This window comes from Mytilus californianus, unplaced genomic scaffold, assembly GCF_021869535.1.
Source record: "Mytilus californianus isolate M0D057914Y unplaced genomic scaffold, xbMytCali1.0.p SCAF_4, whole genome shotgun sequence".
Taxonomy (NCBI): domain Eukaryota; kingdom Metazoa; phylum Mollusca; class Bivalvia; order Mytilida; family Mytilidae; genus Mytilus; species Mytilus californianus.
Window position 1 is genome coordinate 113,203,481 of NW_026262690.1, and position 25,719 is coordinate 113,229,199.

General features: G+C 36.9%; 1 protein-coding gene across 4 annotated transcripts in view; it reads left to right on the top strand.

Moving 5' to 3' along the window:
* LOC127739174 (monocarboxylate transporter 12-like) overlaps window positions 1–25,719 on the top strand; it is a 104,060-nt gene that overhangs the window by 64,718 nt on the left and 13,623 nt on the right. The gene's annotated exons all lie outside the window — the stretch shown is intronic.

Consider the following 25,719-nt stretch of genomic DNA (forward strand, 5'->3'; position numbering starts at 1 on the left):
AATGTTTTAACAATTGCATAGTTGTTTGAGCGTTCCTGGTTAAGGTAAATCCAGAAAAGCAGTAAATCAAGTGGGCCTTTTCTAGCACTAGGTCGATAACCCGAGGATATCCTCAGCTCAGTAGTCAGTGTTTCTGTCCTGACATGATTTCTTACAAATTTTTCGTTAATTCTGCGTTGGTAATAAAACGTGTTGTATATCTAATTTTCGTTATCAATAAGGGTTGCTAGTTCAGAGTCTGGTATCTCTATCATTCTGAGTATTCCCGAGAAATTAAACATAAACAGTTAAAGATTGTTTACTGAAGAATTTTTTGTTGATTTTTGTAGCTGGAACAAAAGAAAACTACGACTTCAGTTTTTACTAATCGTCTCTGCAAGGAGCAAAGAGCTAACTTTATTTCACAGCAGGGCAATTTTCAAAAAGTCTTTCAATCTTTTACTTAAAATCATATATTATATCACAGCATAATATCCCGGTTAGTACTTTAGTAATCTCGCTATTTTGGTAGATTTTGGCAAATTTTGAGTATTTATCCCAAAATGTAGAAAAAGAATATCCAAAACCAAAATTCTGTTTGATGTCATGACAAGTTAAAATTTGTATTTCTAATACAAAATTATTCATTTTGGTTAGCGCCGTCATTCGATTCAAAATTTGACAAAAACATTTCCTCAATTGAATTGTTTCATATTTTTCATGTCGGGGCCTTTTATAGCCAGCTATACGGTATGGATTTTTTCTTATTGTTAAAGGCCGTACTGTTGCCTTTAATTGCTTACATCCACTTCATTTGAACTTTGGTGGATAGTTGTCTCATTTTCAATCAAACACATCTTATTTTTATAATGTTTCAGTTTTGTCTCAAACACCCATATATAGACCTGAATCACATTTTGAGTTATGGAAATATGTAAAATCGTTATTCAGATATTTTAAGTATATTATATAGACTCTTTAACTTTCAATTTCCAGTAGGATTGGACAACTTTTTAAATGGAAAAAAAACAGGGTAAATTGGTCCATCCTTTTTTTAACGTCGACAACTGAAATTTAGTTAAATTATAAAAATACGAATTTAAAAACTTCAAAAGTCATCAGTTATTGACAAACTTCCGTATAAATAATCTTTGTAGCATTAGGCCGATAAAAAGATATAGAGATCTTCGAAAATTATTCAAAGTTGTATTGATTTTGGAAGAACTTTTGGTAAAGAAGACAAACTTGCTTTGCTTGGAATAGCAAAACTTAATTCTCTGATTGTGCAATTTTATCCTTTCATCTACTGAGTTCTGATTCCAAGACCTCTCATGAAGTTGAGATATTTTATTGTGAAACAATTGGAATCTGATTTTCCAAAACGTTTACGTCTGTCAGTGAAGGACAAAGCTGAGACGCTCGACTCCGAATACCAACGGACAGCATCATGTGCTCAATAAAAATAATCGTCGAAGGTCTCTTCTGAAAACAAACTTCTGTAAATATTTTAGCATCTCCTTCGCATATTATTTTTTTATATATAGTTATCATGATATGAGGAATGATGTGATGATGTTGTGATACGTAACCAGTCTTGCCGTTGGTTTTTCTCGGTTGAATTGTTTTACATTTTGTCATGTCGGAACCTTTTATAGTTACTATATGGAATTGATTGTGATCATTGTTAAAGGTTAAACGATGACCAATAGTTGCTTACATCCACGTCATTTTGTATCTGGTGGAAAGTTGTATCACTTGTTTTTTTTGGGGTTTTTTTTTTTTATCGAGAGAAATCGGCCTCTATGGTTACGTGATTTTAGGTAACATTACTATTTGTAATTTCTTTTTCCCCAAGTGAAAACCATATTATTGAATCTGTTATCCTTGTTGTCGTTTTATTGATGGATTTTCAATAACCTTATAGACTTTAAATTATTCAAATAATTGCATCATGCTCTATCACTTGTTTTTCTATCCCACTATATTTTTCATATGAATGAATTAAAAACTTACGTATCCAAACCATGACACACAATTTTCATAAATATTAAAGACGTTATTTTTTTCAGAATATTTAAAAGCAATTGTGAATTATAACAACCCGCATAAAAAGATTTTTTTTATTTGTGAAAAACAATAACCCGACTTAAATAATTGTCGTGTACGCAAGCGTTCTATGTTTTATATTATTTTCTTTATAAAACAAAATTTGCATTTACAAACATAATAGCTGTAAACAAAGCTACTTACCAGTCGAAATGTATCTTCATAACTTCTTTCGGTAAAAAATCCAATGTTTACATTTTGTATTTGTTAGTCATCCATTCAGAAACATTGAACCAAATCATGACCAACTATGACAAATATCGCTGTACTAAACGCTTCTCGATATGACGACGTAATACTCGTGAACTTGTATTTCATCTGATTATTTGTTTTAATATAGAGATGAGGGTTGGGGGTTGGCTTACTATATAATGAAAGGTAGGGATTATGCGCTTGAATAGGTAACTTTTTCAAGCTTAATTAATCTATGAAAGGATCGAGAAATTAAAATGAAATATATGATAAGGTTGCTGATTAAATCATTATTCACAGTTGTGATTCAAACAATAATCGTAAATGCATCAGATATATTATCCCTTCATGAAATAGCGTAACCATGACAACTATTTATGTTTCTATTGTCTACTGTTGAAAACTGTATGTTTAATTGCCTCTCCTTAAATCCATATCCAAAGGTATTAGACAACTTAGATCAGATGAGTCAACGTCTTCCTGTCAACTTATTTATGTCCATATAATTTGCTGTCCGTGGCGCCAATTACCCATGCAAGTTTTAGTTGATTATTTGGGTTAAATGATAACAACAGAGGCTACGTATCTATACATCCAAAATGAATAGCACTGTTCGATTTGAACTGGTATAGTTCTAAATTTCCAAAGTTGATGAAGGTTAAGTAATTACAACAGAGGATTCGTATTTATACATCCCAAATAGATAGCACTGTGCAATTTGAACCGATATAAGTCTAGAATTTCAGAGTTGACGAAGGTAAAGGAGTTGCAACAGATAAAATTGAGAATGGAAATGGGGAATGTGTCAAAGAGACAACAACCCGATCAAAGAGCAGAACACAACCCAAGGTCAACAATGGATCTTCAACACAGCGATAAAATCCCGTACCCGGAGGCAGGCTTCAGCTGGCCCCTAAACAAAAATGTGTATTAGTTCAGTGAAAATGAATGTTCAGAGACTGTTTAGCTATACAACCCAAATGAATGGCACTGCGCGATTAGAACTTAACCTTTTCGTTGATCCTAATTGGTTCCAACGTTTTTAATTTTCTTATCCAAAATCTTTCCCGAGTGATTTTCTCCTCCCCAGACCAAGCAGTTTTGTGGTCAATAATGGTAATAGTCAGTCGTTTGAGAGCTGCCTTAGTGTGGCCAGGGTATCTCAAATGTCGACTGAGAGGAAGATCTGGCTTACATTCATAGTCACTACGATGACCTTTCATACGTTTGTGAAAAGGCTGTTCTGACTCACCAACATACTTTTTTACCACATTTACACTGTAAGAGAAACACAGTATACGTAGTTTTGCAAGTAACATTGTAAATTATGAGTAGTGTCAAAATGAGAGTTCTGCCACACTTGCCATTTTTAAGCACAAATCCTGCATACGGACCCCAACCCTAAACTTGAAATGCAAACACAATGCGTTCCAATTAGCCTTAGGGTAGAAACAAAATATGGCTTTCGTATACAAAAGATGGAGGAACTCAGAAGTCCAAAAATCGTAGACAACGATTTTATCAACGATAATGTTTTAGAGGAAAAGGCAAAGGACCAGACCCTGGAAACCCTGAAATGGAAGGAACTCCCAATCTTGGTGATCTATAAAATCCTGGAAGTGGTAGAAGTAGATTGGAAGTTTGGGAGGAGTAAGATCCTCACCTTGAAAAACAGAGAAGGAGAAACGACAAGGGTGTGGGCCTGCAGTGAACTAAACAAAAAGAAGGAACCCTTGGAAGGAGCCTTCATGAGAAGTACAGGCTTAAAAGTTAGTAAAAAGACCAAACAGGAGTACTTTTCTTGCGACCTTGTAAGAAATAAATTAAAAAAAAAAATGGGGTGGGTGGGGTACAAAACATTTTCCAATCCGACATTTCTGCCGGATTGGAAAGTTTTTTTTTATGTTTGAAACGTCACACATCGTTCCGTTACGCTTCACTGCATACATCGTTTCGTCACACATCGTTCCGTTACGCTTCACTGCATACATCGTTTCGTCACACATCGTTCCGTTACGCTTCACTGCATACATCGATTCGTCACACATACTTCCGTTACGCTTCACTGCATGCATCGTTTCACGATGTGTACCGTTCCGCTTCACTTCACGATGTGCTCCGTTTCAAACATATGTCAGTGTGAAGGCTCTAGACGCTGGGATGTAGCATGCGTATGCGATTTCGATCTACCGTGTCTGTGGGAAAAAAGGGAACTAGCTTCGGAACTGCTGGACGAGGAACGTCTGTCTTACTATAGCACAGCCCCACCAGAGGAACGAAATATTGCTTGTTATTATATTGCGATGACCGACTCATGTACATAAGACCACCTTTAGATGCAAAGCCTGGAAAGTCTTACGAGGCAGTAGAATCCAGTGACGATTATGGCGAATACACACTGTGGGTCGGTGGGTCGGCAGCTTTGCCTTGGGTATTTTGTGCTACGAACACCAGGAGGAATATACAGCAAAATTTCTAGCGTCCGACGGATCCATCGATAGCAAATTGGTCGAAGCTGGAGGTCGGGACAAGGAAGATTACGATTATTTCCTGTAACACCAAAAATAAAAAGAAAGAAAAGGGTAGACAATCGATGGGCATTAACTTGCTCGGTTCGATTTGCATATTTGTTTAATTTTTTGCAGCGCGGTTTGCAGTGTGTCTTTGTCGCATACCACAAACTACGCTACTTCCAACGTTATCGAACGCCCCCTAGCGATGGAACGCCCCAAATCGCGCAAAAATCTAAAAATCGCGCAAAAACACTCGGGTGGCTTAGAGGAGTTCCCGAGCTGCAATACAACCATGCAAATCAAAACGAGTATCGTTACCTACCCCCCAGAAGCCGACCTTACTTACAATTTGCCACGCAAACAATGCGTTAGCAATGTAAAAAGTATGGAACCAATTGCCCTGGCCCTAGCCAACCAAAACTGCAAAAACAGGGTTGGTCGTGTGGATTACAACTAGTATGGAGTTCTTTGCCACAAAATGAAACCAATCCCCGACTTATTTTGCGACAATTTTACCCTGGATCTGCACGTGCGTAATTCTGCCGTGCAATGGGTAATCAAAAACAAGCCAAAATATCTACACTGCGGAGATGCAAATACAAATCTTCGAAGTTTGCTGCTAGAGCATGGATTTTCCAAGCCCAGCAATGGCCATTTAACCTGGGTGCGAGCTACACACTTGGAAGTGCAGTCCGACGGAAATGCCTGGCAAACGTACAAAGTAGCTTGTGCAGACCAGGATTTGGAATTTGTGCTAGATTTTCTTCGCAAGTGTCACAACCTGGATTTTCCATGAAAAATGCGAGTGGCAGATGTGGATATTACCAGAGATTTTTCTGGCACCATGGATCGCAAAGCACTAGCGGACCATCTGGTGCAAAATTATGGGTTTCGAGTCCAGGACAAAGAAGAAAGCCAACCCGAAAAAAATCAACTGGCACTATTTTGGACAACGAAAAGCAGGTGGGGTGCAATTGTCTAACATTTATGCATACCCACAATGGGCTTCTTGTGCGAACCAAATTTTACAACAAGTTTGCACAATCCTTGGAATCTTTGGCTGTTCGCCGTCGAGTAGGGACACATGTGTGGGATTGGGTTAACAACCCGGAATTACGCCTGCGCCAGACTATCCCTTGCAGCTTGGAACATGGGTATACTCGGTTGGAATCCATCTTTTACAGTGGTATCGTTCCTACCATGCAAGACATCGATCGTGTGCTGGGTTCGTGCGAAACTAAATATGCCCCGCCGGAAATTATGTACAGCACCCCTATTACCAAGCAGTGGGAAGCGTTTTGCAAAAAATTAACACATTCTTTGCAACGCCCCCAATTCTGCTTTCTAAAATGGAGCAGCACAAAGCTTCGATGGAAAAAGCGAAAGCAGAAGCGGCTGCAGCGCACCAAAAAAATAACCGAGCTTCGCACAAGCACACCGAAAACAAGCTTCGTTTACAAAAACTGCGGGACGCAAAGCAAAAGATGGCGGAAACAGCCTACGACCAAGTTTTCCAGCGAAACATTCGAAAATTTACGTAGGCGACTGTTGGCAAAACTTTTACGGTTACTTCCATTGCAAAGGGGTGCGACGACAAATACTATATTTTTGGTACCCAACACGGTGCCTATTTTTGCGATGCATACAGTAAGAAAACTATCCCATCTCTCCTACCACAGCTGCAAAAAAAATTGGTGAACCGGGGTCGTAGTGTATTGCAGCGGAGATTTGCGACCAATTTACTATATCCAGGTGGAAAGTTGGAAAACCATTGCTAATTGCATAATGGGATTCGCTTGGACAAAGCACACTCCAGGGGAAAATCTTACCGGATACTATCCTTACGATGCAGCTATCGACCAGGCTACTGCTAGGGTGCTCCTAAATTTTTCGCAAATCGAAGACAAGGCAACAATTGGCAAGCTTAAACCGCTGGATTATACTGGGCCACTTACCAAGCTAGCAAAACTCGAAAATCTTCCGGCTGCTTCCACTGTGTGCGTTGTGGCGACTGGTACAAGAAATACCGACAAAAAGAATACCACAATTTTCGAAGGCGACGATGGATTCCTATACAAAGGTAAACACTGGACAACCAAGCAGCTGGCAGAATCCAAAAGGGCAAACGACGATCTTTTTACACTGGTGGCCGATAAGCTGCGACGAACTCCTGGCGGACACTACGAAATGGATGTAAAATTGGTGATTACTTCCCAGTAACCATCTTGTCAGTATAATTTCCCCCCCCCCTTTCCCCCCGTGCGCTAAAAAATTTCGGGACAAAATCGTCTTTTTAAGCAGGATTTCTGCTGAAAAAGGCAAAATGCGCGAAAAAATCGTAATCGTAACAATTTTTCCTTTATGGACTCTACTCCACCGAAAACGAAGAAAATTCGAGTGTGGTCGAACGCTGGAACCATACCATGAAGGAAAAAAATGTTCAAGTATTTCTCCAACCGCACCTACCTACCTGTTTTGACCGCGTTTGTTCACCTGTACAATTCCACCAAACATGGTTCCACCAAGATGTCTCCCATCGCCGCCAGTCAAAAGGAGCATGAGGCCAAAGTGTACTGGAATCTTTATGGAGATCTTCCACCCATGCAGCAGCCGCGATTCAATGTGGGTGATAAAGTTCGAATTACCAAAAAGAAAGGCTTTTTTGAGAAGGGTTACACGCCCCGCTGGACTGAGGAAGTTTTCGAGGTGTCTCAAGTTCTTTCCACCCAGCCCCCCACCTATCATCTCAAGGATTTTAATGCGGAGGACATTCAGGGATCCTTCTATGAGCCCGAACTTCAGAAGACTAATCAGGACGTCTACCGCATAGAGAAGATCCTCCGCAGGCGAACCAAGAACGGGATTAATGAGGTGTTTGTGAAGTGGAAGGGTTATCCTAAGAATTTTAACTCGTGGGTCCCACAATCAGATCTACAATAATCCTCAATAACCTTTCCGGTCTCAACCTTGAGACTGGAAAGATTGGAAAACTAAGCATGCTTCAATTCGACAAAAAACCCTCAATGCATCCAAATCCGACTGTAAACGATCGTAAAGGGCTTTGGTGATGGGTTCATTGTCAGTTTGTGGAAGTGGGAGATTCAGCACGTGAAACTTTTGCATGTCCAGGTCCGCATTTATCTTACCACCGTTGGTTGAGACGCATTCTGACTTATCGGCTTTGCTATCTTCTACATTCATCACCTTTTTGTGAGTTCTTTGATTGATGAGTCATACTCCCTTTGCATTTGCTTGATGGTCATCTGCATCTGTTTACACTCAGAATCTAATCCATCAATATCTTTCATACCATCTTTCAACTGTTGGGTCACCCAACGTTTTGTCACGGCATCCGAGCTGTTCTTGGGTTTTCCTAGGCTAGTAATCCGATTGTAGTTCATATCCAAATCCTGCAGCATTCGCCAAAGAGATTCGCGCTTTCTTGCATGAGATCCAAACTTATCCATTTATTTATAGAGTGAGAAGATTGTATATTCCAGCGATTTTCCAGTCGCCAACACTTTCAACACGAATAGGCAAAAGTGGCCACACACCACCGAACCTCGCTGCTGTAATTCATCGGTGCTATATCGAATTTCAGGCTGTAAGTAGTTCACCATCTCTGCAGGCGGTGGCAATCCATAAGAGTCGAAGTAATACTTTACCGGTCCACGTTTATACCAGCAAGTCCAATGCGTTCCAGGACCCTCCCAGCTATCGTGATTCAAGATTCCACATTCGATGCGGCGCGGGCTGGGTGGTAGGGTATCTCGCATAAACACCCCTCTGAAACTTGGGATTCCTAGGGTTGTGACGGCTCTCTCCAATTCCTTATTCGACAGGAGCTTATGGGGAAGGATAAGTTTGTGCACTTGTATCATTTATTTTAAGACGCTGTAATCTCCTCCTTTCCAAGCAAAGTCGGGTTGCAAATCGTCTCTCGATAGCATTCCATGACTGCAAAGATTGGTTGAAATATCGCTTATCTGTGTATGCCGTACACTTGGCTGTTACAATAACTTTGTCTTTACCCATTTATTTATAGCAGGCGATGTTGCTTACAAGTTTTCAATTTTGTAGTGACCATGGGCGAGGGTGCTTATTCCGTCTGGAAGAATGTGACGCTTGGTATCTGTGGCAGAGAGGGCGACTTTGTTAATTTCCTGGGTGTAAATCTGGTGGAGGTGGGAACGGATAATATTCATCGGCTTGTAAATCTCCTGCTGTGTGTCAAGACACCTCTTATACTCGTTAAAGGTGATGTTTCGCTTAATGGTAGTCTTCGCGACTCCTTTTGTCCTCTTGGTGGTGGCACCATCGTCCATCTTATAGGCGTATAACTTTGGCCGGAGTCCCACGAAGCCAGTCATACTCTTACCACCACATTCGTCCTTAAACATTCCAATCTTCTTCTTGGTGACGCCGGAAGGAATTCCTGAAATGTTGTTGGCTGGAAAGTTTGAAGTATCGAATTTCTCCTGGACGTGGGGAGCGATATCTTTGTAGAAATCCTCAGTTGTAATCTCATAAGCTATCAGTATCGGTAAACAGCAGCTGGGCATTATCACCATACATCTGCCGTATGAAACCATAGTGGAAATCATACATCAACAGTTTCAAGATATCTAGGATACACGCTCCCAAGTAAACGGGCTTGTTAAACTTGAGCTTGGTTCTTTTCATATGAACGGCTGCTAGTTTCTCGTTGAATACGACTCGGCGATCAAAGTTAGGTTTAGCCACGAGCTTTAGCGCTTGTTTCTCGGTGGTGACCAGCCGGACATCGACCCTCTTGCGAATGTTCTACATGGTTTTGCCAAAGACTGAGTTATTCATCAACTTGAAGAAGTCCTTCTCGGAGTCGGTCTTGGCCAGTGCTCTAAGTTCGGTGTTCTTGTCGATGTACGGTTTGAGCCATGGAGATTGGTTGAACCCGATGATGCGGTAGACCTTCTTCAACACCGCCCCCTGGGAGATATAGTACTTGAGGTTACGAGTGTGAAGGGTATATTTTTCACGTTTGCCTAGATGAGGCACCAGTTTGCGCACCCCATCGATCTCCATGGTCTCTGGCGCCAAAGGGTAGTCGAGATGATCATCGTGGAGGTGATGGGGATACTTTAGGTCACATTCCACCATAGCTCCATGATCGTCGGGAAAGTTTAAGACGGCCTCAATCTTTTCCGATTCCAACCATTCGAAACATTCTGTAGGTAGGGGTTGCGCCATGGCCCACCCGTCCAGATGAGTCAGATACTTGTTGGGTTGTGCTGGATCGTAATCGCTCATATACGGATTGTTAGCCTTACCAAGTCGATGTGAAATCATGGCCACACCTTCCCTAGTCGCATTTTCGAACATCAACAGCATATCCGGATTTGAGAGGAGTTCCAGTCGGACCCCAGTAAATTTTAGCGCCGCGTCGAAACAACCCTGGAGATGTGAAGTAGTGTGCAGGGTCGAGCTTGTAGTGTTTGATGCACATATTCCTGAAATCTTCGAAAACATCTTCCAATATTGCAACATCGCTTTCCAAGTAGAGATTGTGGTAATCCCGCATATTTTGACAGCTGAATGCCTTAAAAACCCGTTGGGCGTGTGCGTACTTCTCATCGGTAATATGCTCATCTTAGAGTTTGCTGTAAAATTCCTCTTTGAGTGGTAGCTGTGTTTCCTCCAGCTTGGCGGGTCTATCCATATAATCGTAAGGGTAGACCCCTTTTCTGAGCATTAGGTCGGAGCGATCTCCAAAGCACTTCTGTGTCGCCTTGAATTTGTCCTCGGTCAGATTCTTTGCCAAGTTTTCCAGAGAGGCGAGCATGAATCGGTTTGAGTCGATGAACCTCATCTCGAGTTCTCCGACCTTCTTGGAGAAGCTAATGTACTTCTCATCGGTGTTGGGGATGCAGTTAATCTTCCCTTCTCCAGTTCCTAGTTCTTTCACAAACAGGTGGGCGTCGTACCCACTTAAGTTGTGAAACACGACGGGCACGAGTTTAGGGACTTTGAACTCAAGGTTGCACTTATTGTGTGCGGCACGGCGATACTTACCCGTAAGATGGTCGTGGTCGCGAACCTTATCTCCACCCAAAGTGTTGTTTCAAATGTGGCAGAGTGTGCTCACCGCACAATTCTTCTTATCTTCATCCGTCATCACCATTGCAATTTTGTTTTCATAGATTTTGGCAATCACTCCAATTTCCTTCTCCATACTCTCTACGAGGTGCTTGACTTTATCCTTTCAACACTAGACGACCGAATCCTTATAGTCACCGTGAGCGTATTTTATGCGGTAGCAGAAACCGGATGCTTGGTGTAGCTGGTACGCCTTGGTGTAGGCGCGTGATGGATCGGGTTGGCAGGTGTCCATCTTTTTCGTGAAGCACTCAAAATCTGCGTAAATGATGAACGGTACCCTCATCAGGCGTTGGTGGTTTCGGAAGTTGGTGAAGGTTCCTTCTTCCGGCATTTCGATTCCGACCGGCTTCTTCTGACTGCAATATTCCATGTGCTCGTCTTAAATATCCTGCCTGGTGAAGTGACACAGACACCTGCGGCAGAAGAATGCTTCTTCATTATGACTTGTCACCTGAGATGACAAAAGGCGTGATAAGCTCTTAATCCAGCAGTAGTGCTGCTTGTCATTATGGGTCAAAAACATGAGGTCTATGTGTTTCTCTCCGGTGTTCTCCGATATTCTCAGGGGATATACTTGGAGATCCTCCTCTTCATCTTTACCTTTCTTTACACCATCGTAGCTAAAAACGTTAATGTTGAGGTTTGGATTTTGCCGCTCGAATTTGTCAATTGCCTTGAGGGAAACTGGGGATTCCATACCATCAAAGTTAAGCTCGCCTGCCCACTGTTTGTACTGTGTGACTCAGTTTGCTGATTTCCTGTCTACTTCCGGATTGTGAAGTGCTGATAACACTGCCCACGAGAGGTTTAAACTGGTTCAAGTGGATTTCTAGCTGATCGATCTTTTTAAATGTCCATCCACTACCATCGCGGATATACTTGGCCATATTTTCCTTAACCTTCTCTGCCACGAGGGAAATCTCGAAATCAAGGTCTGATGATTGGGTGATCGTAACCTGATATGATCTGAAGGTAGGATATACGTAGATATTCTCTCCCGTTGCAGGGTTTGATTTAACTAACTCTACTGTTAATACTATCTGCACCTTCAATGCTTTCTTTTGGGTGAAGGTACTTTTGATTTCATTGGAAATGGTGCCTGGGCTGATCTGGAAAAACGTTTCCAAATCATGCTGCTTGAGCGGTTTTATGACGACTGTGCCAAATACAGCTTTAAATGCACCCCGCCGGTCAAAAATTTCGATTTTATTTTCCACGGGAGCATTTTCGATATCCCGTTTCACCAGCTCAGTCAGAGAAGCTCTCGTTAGTCGGGAATAGTTAGTGATTCCCCGTCTTTTGGCAATGGTCTTCAGTTACTTTTTGGTGAAAACCTCTTCGAGGGTAAATTTGTGGGCGGTTTTGGTCTCAATTGACTTAACCAATTCCCCCATGGGTTTCCTACTGTATCCCTTAAGTCCCTCCTTCTTCGCGATTTCTCGGAGTTCTTTCATGGTGGCTTTCACCACAATTTTCCCTCCGATTGGTGTATCCTCTTCCTCCTCCTGCTGGCGTGGTTCTTTGCTGTGTCTCCAGCAGAGCCCATCTTTTCCCGGTTTACTCTTGCAGAACTGTCCCTTCTTCCTCTTCAGCGGAGCGCCGCAAGTTTTTGGTTCTTCGGCAGTGTCATTCTCAATATTTTGGCGCACCTCAGATCCACAGTGCTGACATATTTGGGTCCTTTCGTCCATATCTTCTATTTTGGGGTTGCTATAACACTGCTGCTTTTGGGGAGTTGGGGTGCTATCTTCCATTTCCATCTCAAGAAATAAATCTTTTAACTGATCCATTTTCATACTGTTGGATGCCATCCCTTTATTTATATCAATTTGAGGGACGCTTCCTTCTCAGGTGATTTAGTCTGGGGTATCTCTGACGTTTTGTGTAAAAGACATATGTGTATCTACCCTAGGATTACATCCTTCTAAGGTGTTTGGAATTTGTGTAAAAGACATATTTGTATCTACCCTTAGGCTTATTGTAACGCATTGTGTTTGCATTTCATGTTTAGGGTTGGGGTCCGTATGCAGGATTTGTGCTTAAAAATGGCAAGTGCGACAGAACTCTCATTTTGACACTACTATTATGGTGTATTTCGTACCAGTGGAGTGACTGTTAAAAGTCTGTGTGTTCAATATTTGCTTGCAAGTCAGACATCGTGTGTTCCCACAACCTTTACAAGAGCCGGCAGACGAAGAGGGTAAATCGGCTCTCACAAGCAAGTCTTTTAGGCTTTTGGGCCTATGGAAAACCTTGAGAAAGATCTTGGAAGTCCATCCATGATACTGTGAAAAACCTAACGATGTTACTACAAGGGGGAATTGCACGTCTCGTGCTCCTAAGGCTGATCCTGGTTTCCCCCTCATGACACTGAGGGGGAAAAGGGGGATCTTGCTAATTTTTCCGATGTGCAAATGAAACAATGGCCTTTGGGCAAATGTTATTTGCATCTCAGGAAATGTCAACTGGACACCATATAAGGGTGTTTGCAAATCATATAAAGGTAAAATCACATCATGTAATGGCAAATGCATATCATATAATGAAAATGGACATACCAAGAAAGTTTTGGCGTTGCATACTATGATTGCGGGGTTAACCATGTTTGCTGGCGCCAAACCCTTCCCATAACCCGGGACAGTGGTGTAATCATAGTAACAGTATAACATAAGAACAAACTTTAAGAATCAGTTGAACTTGAAGGACCAACCTCATCAAATCAAAACAAAGCATATAAAAACGCTAACAAAAAAAACAAAAGACAAAAAGTACAGATCTTAGAGCACTCGCAGTTACTGAAAGCTAGTCCAAAGCCAATAACAACTAATAAAGAATCATGTGTCTAAGACTAGCATATATGAAACGCTACTAGTATTATGTTAACGATTGCGGGCATACCTTGCAGCCCGTCGTTGGACCATCTGAAGTTTGTTGCAATTATTGGTAGTCTGAGGGTTCCAAACTAATTGATCTAAATCTTCCACCTAAATGTTTGAAACTTTGATTTTAAATTGTCTCATTTTTTTATAAATTGCACATTCGGAAGCTGGAACGAGATGGAGCTGCTTCTAGTATGTCAGAAACAGTAAACTGGTATTCAAAAACAAATTGCAGAATATTATCTGGTAGGTTAAATATATGATCTCCAGGTGCTCAGTACACAGTCGAGGACCCATAGTTTAATCATTTTAACCGTATGTTCATTATTGTAGACCCTTCGATTAAACCTAAACTTTGTCAATTTTCCAACAATATCAGATGTGATTTTTACATCTTTAAAACGAGGTGCGAACGTGCCAAGGTTTACTTCTTTTAAAATCTCAACCATTTTCCAAACGATGGCTACATATTTGAGCCGAGTTTATAGTTATTCCGGAAAAGCAGATCGGGATCAGTTATGACGTACAAATGTAGATAGTAATCGTTCTAATCGTAATCAGGTCTATCGACCATAACAACGATGAAAGCACGTCACGGTAAACCGAACCACATCATATAATATTACAAGTACATAATATAATGACACAACCACATCAGATAAAGATGTTTGCACATAATATAAGAGAAAATGCACATCATATAAGGATACTTGCACATCATATAAGTATTTTTGCACATCATGTAAGTATTTTTGTACATCATATAAGGATCTTTGCACATCATATTATTACATTTGCACATCATATAAGTATATTTAAACATCATATAAGGATATTTGCACATCATATAAGGATATTTGCACATCATATAATTATATTTGAACATCATATAATTATATCTGCATATCATATAAGGATCTTTGCACATCATATAAGTATGTTTGCACATTGTATAAGTATATTTGCACATCATATAAGATTTTTTGCACATCTTGAAAAGTCAACTGGACACCATATAAAGGTGTTTGCACACTATATAAAGACAAGTGCACATCATAAAGGTTAAATCACATCATATAATGGCAAATGCACATCATATAATGAAAATGGAAATAAGACAGTTTTGGCATTCCATCGCAACATTCTGTATGTGCTTGTCCCAAGTCAGAAGCCTGTTATTTAGTGTTTGCCGTTTGTTGATGTATATCATATTTATTTTTCGTTTATTGTTTTGTACATGAATTAGGCCGTTAGTTTTCTCGTTTGAATTGTCTAACATTTGTCATTTCGGGGCCTTTTATAGCTTACCGTGCTATGGGTTTTGCTCATTGCTGAAGGCCGTGCGGTGACCGAAAATTGATAACTTCTACGCCATTTGGTCACTGGTTGAGAGTTGTCTCATTGGCAACCATAACACAACTTCTTATTTTATATTCAGTACTATTAACTATTAAGAATAAGCCTGGAAAATAACTCCAAAATGAATAAAATGAAACGAAATTAAGAACTTAAGAACATGTCTTGTGAATTCCAGTATAATATATATATATATATTATTCGTCTCAAATTTGGTGTCACCGATATTGTTTTCTTGCTACAAGTAAAAAATGAAAATTTCTTTAACATTCCTTCATATAGTTTTTACTATTAAAGTGATCTCCCATTAAACGGCTAAGTTGAAAAATTGATTCTAACAAAAAAAAAATATTTAGTATTTGTTAAAACAGTGCAAATTTACACAAGTGCCCGATTCCGCATCCGTTTATTCACAAAGCATCCGTAAAGCTACCGCACCCGTCACTTTGCGGAATGGTTGCGGAATTGAAAATTTTGTAGTCACAAAAGCAGCGGAGATTTCGCATTCTTTTCATTTAACGTTGCGGAATATATCCAGAAAAAGCATGCAAATTTAATATTGATAATTGCATGATCATGAAATGGGCGACCTACATTTGCGCGGATTTTGAAATGACACGCATTACATTTGCGCGGAGAAATGGTATTACGTTTGCGCGAATTTACCTGTAGTTTACCTGAGTTTTTTTTACCTGTAACTTGTTTTTCCATTACTGTTTTGAACATAAATTGGCGATCATACCACATCTTGTTATTTCATATATTGATAAACATATATGAAACAAGTCTTTATTTGTTTATATAAACATTAAAAAGCACTACATTTATGTAAAAGAAAAGTTTTGAATAAAATACAGCGAATATCATGGAAAAGAACATTTAAAGTATATAGTCATGAATAAAACTCAGAATACATGCGGATGATATCTAAACAGGAATCATCTATAGATCAGTCCTTGCCTGGTACTTGTATCCTAGCGATTTCAGATAGCATTGACGGGAAATTTCACCAGTTTGAAATTTCAGAAATTGTTGAACGGTAAACTGAATTTTCTCTTTGTCTGTGCGTTTTACAAGGGTTTGGTTATCGCTGCCGCGAATTTTGATGTAATTAGTCGCCTGAACTTGTAGAATAAACTCAACGAAAGTGTATATGGCTGGATGAGTGGAATAAAACTGTTCATTGTAATGCCTATGAAAAGACTCTGGGCCATTGTTGGTACTCTTTGTTTCTTCATTTGTACGCTGGTAGTCTTGTGGCAGAAGATGACTTTCACCATTTGTCTGTAGTTCTTGGCGAATAATTTTCGACGGACGTGTGGAAATGTCAGAAGCATTCATCTGAATTTTGATACGAATTTGCTGTCTTTCTAACTTGCGTTCATCAATGTTATGGTTATGGTCATTTGTTCCTGTTATTAACACTTTGCATTATCGGTCAGTCCTTATTCTACATTTACACATTTTTTTGTGTGCATCTCCAGGAAATGTCTCCATTTTTTAAATGAGAATCTATACGGTAAGTAAATCCATCAGAAATCAAGGATTTTTTTCCTTTATTTGACTCAGAGATAATAAAGTCCATCTTGTTAGTGGACTTTCAAACTTGTATATGGGTGGACAATTGGTGAGAACAGCTCAATCATAAACATGTGTATGTAAAATAGTTCAAATTAATTTTTCTTTTTATTTCATTAAGTAAATTTGTTCAAATTAATTTCAGTTTATTTGAACAATATTAAGTAATTTTTTATTTTTTGTATAAAAAGTTATCATGGATTTATTTTTCATATGTTCTTGTATAAATCCGCGCAAATGTAGTAACTTTTCAACAGGTAAATTTCGCGCAAACGTAATGCGTTTTGTCGCGCAAACGTGGATTTTTTTCGCACAAATGTAGGACGAATACGCGCAACGTAACGCGCGCATGAAATGAGGTCAAAATCTATTAAATTTTGTTGCGGAGGTGAACAATTTAAAATATTACAAGAACGCGTAAAATTTGGAATAGTGCATCAACATGGTCTTCAACAGCAATGTATGGCCGTAATAACTTTCCGATTTTATTGAATTATGTAAATTCTTTTAACTATATAAAGTTTACGCTTTCAAAGGCGATTCCAAGAATAAAAAGGAAATTTGATGAAGCCTTTTTATTTTTCAAGTCAGTCACATCTTTGAAATTATTGGTTTACATAATGTTTGCTACGTTTTTTTCCGGATATGTGCCGCCTATATGTTATATTTAAACTTAAGATCCAGGCAATACAAGTTAGCTTATCATGAAAAGACGACAGTCTCTGTACGGTGAAAAACGGAATTCAAAACATTACCCAAAGGCTACGGGAATTTCATCTAAAACCGGGTGTGCATATTTCGTACAGTGGAAAGTCTTTAGGTTTTAAGCAGAGTTCGCTTCTTAAATTGACATAAAGGAGTGAGAAAACCGCACATTTACATATAAATTGTTTTACGGCTCACCGCGATCGGCTTTCGCTATGTTATTGAATCTGAGATGCCTGAATACCAAGAATTCAAAATTCCTTCGACTTCCACTACAAACAAAAAGGCCTATCCGTAGAGTCAATAACAATACAAAACACGGAAATAATAAATGTATGCTAATTTCGTCTTGACTCGAATTTCCGTATTTATTAAAATGTTGTATTGTCGGACAAAATTTACTTACAGCGGCAATATTCACTGTACTGCGATTTGGAGTGTTTTCGGGTTTACGACTAGACAAGGTTTTAAATACACAGTAAAAATTGATACCACTGTACAACGGGAATGAAGGCTGTTTAGTTATATGAGGAGTAACTTTCATCTTCAACAGAATTAATGCATTTTGTACTTGATTCAACGCTATGTGCGTCTTCTTTTTCATGCAACATTTGATTGGTGAAGGTTAATGTAGAAAAGCGCTTCGGACTCACCAATTTTATACAGTGTTACAATGCATTTTTATTTTGGTGCAATATTTTGTTTTCTTACATAGAAAAAAAAGGGAATGTGTAATGCTCACCTGATATATACGAGGGTGCTTAAGGCATTTATAATATGGACATATGCTTATTAATTTCAGTAAGATTTTAACTTAATTTTACGTGAAGAATGGATTACACTGTGGTATGGTTTTCTAGTTTTATTCTATAAAAGACCACCGAACAAAAAAACAAATTATTTTATGAGAGACCATCATTATAATCATTAAAGTATTCGTATGAATAACATAATTCTACTGAGTTTTTAGTATAGATTTACATAAAGTATTTCAGTAAAAAGTATCAGGCAACCGAGCAACCATAAAAAATAAACCCAACTCTCAATAACTCCAAATCACTTACTTAATTATTCAAAAGTACCCAGCTTACAAACAAAACAATTTCTTCTGTCTTTATTTTCCTGTTCAGTTGGTATAGTAAAGTCAAAGTTATACTTGAATTGGCTACAAGATTTATCTATCTAACACAATCGGTTCCCAGTTTACGAATAACCACATTATCAATCAAATATGTGTCCGGGTAGGGTAACATGTCTTCCTGCGAACTGTTACCTATTAAACTAGCACGTTATAAATCCGGCTCAGCGTGTCGGTCTAGTACAAAGCAGGGTTAATATTCATATTACATTGACATGTTTTCGTCCCGAATATGAATTTAATTTGCCACTGGGCGTTCATCATCATCTTCATCATAATCGTCATGTTTTAGGGGTGTAGGCAAACGGTAAACCATCAGTAATTAGAAAGTGGTTCCACTTCTGATTTGTAACTATATGTACACTTTATCATCATCAAGGTAAAGATCAAATCTGTAATCATCGTTTTCATCGGAATTCATGCAATACAAATTAAAATTTTCTTGTTCTTTAGAAAAGATAAAAATCAAAACTGTCAATTTACAAAAAGTTGCTGCACGGTAGATCCAAAAATCGCTTAAAATGTCGAATCAATATAACTAAGCATAAGAAAAAAAAACTCATAAGACAGCACTGGTGCTGCGATATATGTAACGAAAGTTTGGGAAGATGAGACAAGTTTAATGTAGTTTACAACACATGAAACGGTTACTGATGAATTATCAAAGAGTATCGCTGCATGAAGTTGACGCTGGAGACAATCATGACTGCTTTAAGATGTCAGCTGTTTATTTTCATCTTCGAATAGCTTCAAGCAAGTGCCACGATGAGTAACAGCAATGAAGATCTTTGTCTGTTCCTATCCATTCCTATCATTTCAGGGGCCTCGGTGGCAGCGTGGTCTAAGTAGTTCATCTACAGTGTCATTAGCCTGTCAACACTTAAGGTTGTGAGTTCGAACCCCGCATGTGACATGTGCGTTCGACTCTGAGATTGCCATTTTTCCTGCCGAAGGTTCGTGGTTCTTTCCAGGCACTCCGACTTTCTCCACCTATAAAAACTGACCACGACGATATAGTAAAATGTGCTGAAAGTCGCGTTAAACACCAACAACCAATCAATCAATCAATCCTATCATTTCACGATTTTTTTATGGTACATAAATTATTCTCAAATCCAAAGTGTGATTAGTTCTTTATATCAAATAACATATTATATTTTTTTTTTAACCTTCGGCGGAACATGTATCACGCATACGTAGGACAACTATAAAATAGACCAATGAATATGAATAAAAGTTAGGTTCTGAAAAGTTGTTGGAACATAAGGATTTGCATGAAACTTGTATCAAATCATCTACGGATCACCCGGACATGCTAAGAGGATGGCGTTATCCAAACGGAAGGAAAGACGGGAACAAATGTATTTCTTAAATATAAAATAACAAGACACTTCAGTATAGAAATTCCACTTGTGACATCACTTTGATGATATTTATAAATATGTGGAAAATTTTTACCTAAAAAAAATAGTTAAACCCCGTCACATAATCATATTTGAATTTAAATTAATGACTTTCGAAGTGATGTATTAATAAATTCAACATAATCAAAAATAACGACGAGGCTGAAAAATGAAGAAAATGTTATTTCTTAGAATAAGGAACATAGAAAACAACATTAATTTAATTAGATTTAGACATCCAAAGTATTGCGGAAACGTTCCGTAAATTACGATACCTTTACGGACGCTTTGTGAATACGGCGCAAACGTTGCGAATTAGATTAGATGCGGAATAAACCCGTTAACCATCCGCAGCTGAAAATTTTACGGAACCTTCGTGAATAAGATTTGTTACGCCCACTTCATATTAGAGCTTTCTTACATATTGACAAAATACGTTCGTTCGTACCTTAAGGGAGCATGTATTTCATTCCAAAGATAACACCGAGAGACTAATTTTACTCTGTTAAAACGGACATTTTTTCTGAATTAGATGAATCTTTAAAAATGTAAGCAGATCGCACTTTTAAAAATTAGGCATCTAACATCTTAAAATAAAGAAACACAGTATAAGGTACACTTACGCTAAATACGTTGCTTATGTTAACAACGATAAGCATAAGAATGTTTGTTTGATATTAACTTTTGAACATGTATCATATTGATCATGTAGATATATTAAAAGAAATGATATAGATATTATTACATGTACATGTACATTATACCTGGGGAAAAGTAAGAAAAAACAGGTTGGTAGAATTAGATAATTGAGATCAAACTGGACAAAAGAGAAGCTTAGAAGTTGTTATGTACGTTAATGTTTGACCACAAATCATAGAAAGTTTAAGGGAATTGGCCTGAAAATATTTTTGGTAAGGCAATTACAGATTTGACGCATTTAATAAATTAAAAATGTAATTCATAATCTATCATCTTAAATTTGGAACAACTTGTTTAATCAATAGATTTAGAGTATAAAAGAAATAATTTACAGAAAATAGAGAAAAACATTTTTTTCCTTAGGGACAAAATCCAAGATGAATTATTTATAGCCTGATAAAATTCAAAGTGAAATAAATATATTAGTTGAAACCTGGAAAGGGGAGTGTAAAGATTATAAAATATTGAGTTATAATACTATCTCAAAAATACGCAAAAAGAAAAAAAAATGCATGACGACATAGTGGAGGAATTATTGTTTATTACAAAAAAAACGAGATAGCAAAGGGTATAACCAATATAAATGGTACAAAATCACAAAATAGACTATGGCTAAAACTTGAAAAAGAGTTCTTTGGTTTCAATGAAGATTTATATCTATGTGCAATATACATTCCCCCTATAAATTCAAGCTATTTTGAAAATGATTACAACTTATTAGAAAATGAGATCAGTACTTTTGCAAAAAAAGGAAAAATACTTTTAATGGGGGACATGAATGCAAGGACTGGAAAGTGTCCTGATTTTATTACAGGAGATTCTTGTCAAATAAATGATTTTGATGTTGAAAATCTAATACCAGATTATTATGAAGTGGACACTGAAATTGCTAGAAACAATCAAGATAATGTTGCAAATGTACTAGGTAAATCCATATTAGAATTTTGTATTTCCTCAAGGTTACGCATATTAAATGGAAGATTTATAGGGGACAGCCTACGCTACTATTCTTATATGTCAATGAATGGATACAGTGCTGTAGATTATGCATTAATAAGAGAAAGTATTCTGTCCGCAGTGAAATACTTTAAAAATGATGATTTTACTTACTTGTCAGATCATGTACAAATTCAGTTAACTTTAAATTGTAATATAAAAGAAATTTATGACCTGAAAAGTCATATAGAAAAAATGGAAAGATTTGAAAAGATATAAATGGACTGAAAACTCACAAAACTTGCTACTTAAAGCTCTTACGTCAGAGCATATAAAACATGATATAATAAATTTTGAATTAAATGAGTATGAGGAAAATCAGAAGGGGGGGTTGATGCATGGTGCAACTGAAAATTTAACTTATATTTTTGAAAATATCTTTGAGATTACTTGTAAAATATCAAAAAGATTTAAAAGAAAGAGAAAAAATATAGACAGGTATGGTCAGACAATTGTGTCTATGAGACAAAAAAAGAAATAAACTTGGTTGGAAATAAACTTAAAAAATGTCCAAATAATCAACTTAAAAGAACAGAAAAGAAAAGAACATTACATCCAATGTAGACAAACAGATGCTCCCATAAAATACTCTAAAAAAACGTTATTAGTAAGCTTAAAAAAGAAAAAGCTCCTGGGCCAGATACCATTATTAATGAAATAGTAAAATTTAGTAAAAATGTATCAATTAAAAGCATTGTTAAACTGTTTAACCTAATTTCGAATACAGGTATTTACTCGTCAATATGGAAATACTCATATTCAATTTTATTGCATAAATCAGGAGAAAAAAGTGATCCAAGTAATTACAGGGGAATATCCCTGATAAGTTGCTTACCAAAGTTGTTTAATGCTGTATTAAATGAAAGATTGATTAAACTGATGGAAAATACTATCAGTAATACTCAATTTGGCTTAAGGAAAAATCATAGAACCTCTGATAGTATATTTGTTCTTAAGTCTTTAATAAACAAATACGTACACAAAAATAAAATAAAAATATATGCCTGCTTTGTAGATTTAAAAAAAGGCATTTGATTCTGTCTGGAGAAAAGCCTTACTTTATAAACTGTATAACACAGGAGCAGGGAAAAAATATTTAATATTATTAAAGGACAGTATGAGGAAACAAAATCTGCTTTTAAGCACCAAGAGTGGCATTCAGCATATTTTGAGGTCTCACAAGGGGTTAAGCAAGGGGATTCATTGAGTTTAATTTATTTATAAATGATTTAGATGCAGAGTTTTCAAATGAAAAAAGCTGCCCATTGAAACTGATTGATACTAAAGTAGGATCTTTGAAATTTGCTGATGACCTATTGATATTATCTGAAAGTAAAGAAGGCCTACAAAATAGTCTGAACAACTTAGAAAATTATTGTGAAAAATGGCAATTGACTTTGAATATTAATAAAACTAAAACAATGATTCTGCAGCAAAATAATAAAAAATTCTTTTGCAAAATATAAAAATGAAAATTTGACAAAAGTCTCTAAATATTCATTTCTTGGAATTCTTGTAAAAACAAATGAAAACTTATTGCATAGCTCTGAAGAATTTGTAAATAAAGCAAGGAATGTGATGTTTGCCATCAAAACTTATGCTGGTTCTTTAAATAATCTGCCCGTTAAAGTAGCTTGCAGTCTTTTTGACTCTATATGTAAACCAATAGCCATTTACAATTCAGAAATTACTTATATGGATACATATGTTTCAAAATTTAGAGCAGAAAAACGTGCAAATATCTCCAAAACAAATATAGACCTCCTTAATTTTACTGATAAATCATGTTTAGAAAAATTACATTTGTCTTTCTGTAAGTATATCCTCGGAACAAGAAAATCTTCATCAAACATAGTCGTGAGAACAGAGCTAGGAAGATACCCACTAAAGATGCATATAAAAACTCAGAGTATACTTTACCTAACAAGATTACTAAATTCTGAAATTAATCCATTATTATATGAATCCTTTTTACATTCTAAAAGTTTGGATGAATCAGGTTGCTACACGTGGTTTACATATGTTAAAAATATTTTGAAAGAGGTAAACATATGATTACCCATTCTTGAAGGGAAACAAAGGAAAAAATTACTCAAAGTTGTTAAATAAAACCTTAAAACACCAATTTTTAAATTTCTACAACAACATATTTGAACAAAAATTTGAAAAAATAGATAAAAAAAGTAAATTATATTTATATAAAAGTTTGAAGCAAAATTTAGAAATGGAAAATTACTTGAACTGTAAATCTTTTGAAAAGAGAAGTAACATAACAAAAATGAGAATTTTATCGACCATAATTTATTGATAGAAAAAGGAAGACATTTAAAAATACCTAGAGAAAAAAGACTATGACCATCCTGTAATACATTGGAGAATGAAGCTCATTTTATTTTATACTGTAAAAAAAAATCTAAACTAAGAGATAACTTTTTAGGAAATGTAGTTAAACATATGCCAGATTTTATGTCATGCCAAGAAAATGAGAAAATTAAATATCTTCTTTGCCCATCAACCTCAAAAGAAGTAGAAGGCGTAGGGTCTTTTTTTAAACAGGCATTAGAACTGAGGACAGGGGACTCTTGATTTATTTATATAAATATATAAATAGATTGTTTTGCTTTTTTACTTGTACATGTTTTATGGGATATGTTTTCCTTTAGGTTTATTTTTGTCTTTTTGTGTATGTTTGCAATCATATAATGTATGTTATCTTTTTGAATGTTAATGTCACAAATCTTTTTAAAATGATTTATATGGCAATAAAATTATTTGATTTGATTTGAGTATGATTCTCTAAATTAAAGACAAAATTCACAATATTTTTTTAACTATTTAATTTATTAATGAGTATACACTCAAACAATTTTCAACGTGCATCATCAAGATTTGCCAGCCGAAGAAAATACAATGATTGGAAGAAATTATGAAAAAATAAATCTTTGAGATCCAGGGGAACATTTAACACACACACATACCCTCACAACCAGCTGAGACAATAATCAAGCAACAAATAGATGATCATCTACATCAATGCAAATAGAGTTCAATATGAACGTTATATAGTCCACAATGTATAACAAACATTAAATGGAAAAAAAAAACCAAAAAAAAAAAATCAAGCAACAAGTTATACTGAAAAAAAAGGAAAACTTGTTGCAGAATGTTAAATCGTCTCTTTCTCTTGCTTAGTTGTTCATATAAATGGACCAATGTCAGAATAAGAGGCTAGGAATTGTCTGCCGAGTAGACTACTGACACATCAGGTGCACCCCACTCCTGAATCCGCCTTTGGGCTCTGATTATAGATCAACTAATTATGGATCTAGTTTTGTTTATTTACATTTGTTACACATTTGAACATCTGAATGATTAAGAGAGTCCCGTAATATAATTTTTGTGTCATTTTTTTCAATTTTACTATTTTTGGAGGGTTCAAAATTTACAATTTAGGAAGTACTTTTTGTATTATTTTATTGGCGGTGGGGTTTAATATTTGTATTGGTATTTTATTTGGTCAAATAATGCAAAGAACTAATTTTGTTTTTATCATTTTTGTATTTTTTTTTGGGGGGAGGGGGGCTGGTAGTTGAGCACAATTTTGTTAGAGGTATTTTTGTTCTTCCCTCATCGGTATTCGAACCCTTGCTTCTGTGACATCGTGGAAACACCGAAGCAAGGGTTCGAATCCCGCTGAGGGAAGAACAAGTAAGCACATTTGAAGAACTAACATTGTTAGGCTAAATTTGAGACGAATTATATATAAATTATGGTGTTAGTCCTGTATAACCACGTGTTATCCGATGGAGATATGTATTTAGAGTATTAATTTGTGCATTACAAAACTATATACATATTTTGACAGAAGCTGTCGTTTAGATTATTTTAAATCCTGTACATATTTTATACTTATTGACTGGGTATGAGTGGAATAGTAAATTTATTGTCCCCCGAGGTGCAACTATTGCCCTGAGGCGTAGCCGAGGGCAATAGTTATATCCGAGGTGAAAATAAACTTACTATTCCACGAATATCCA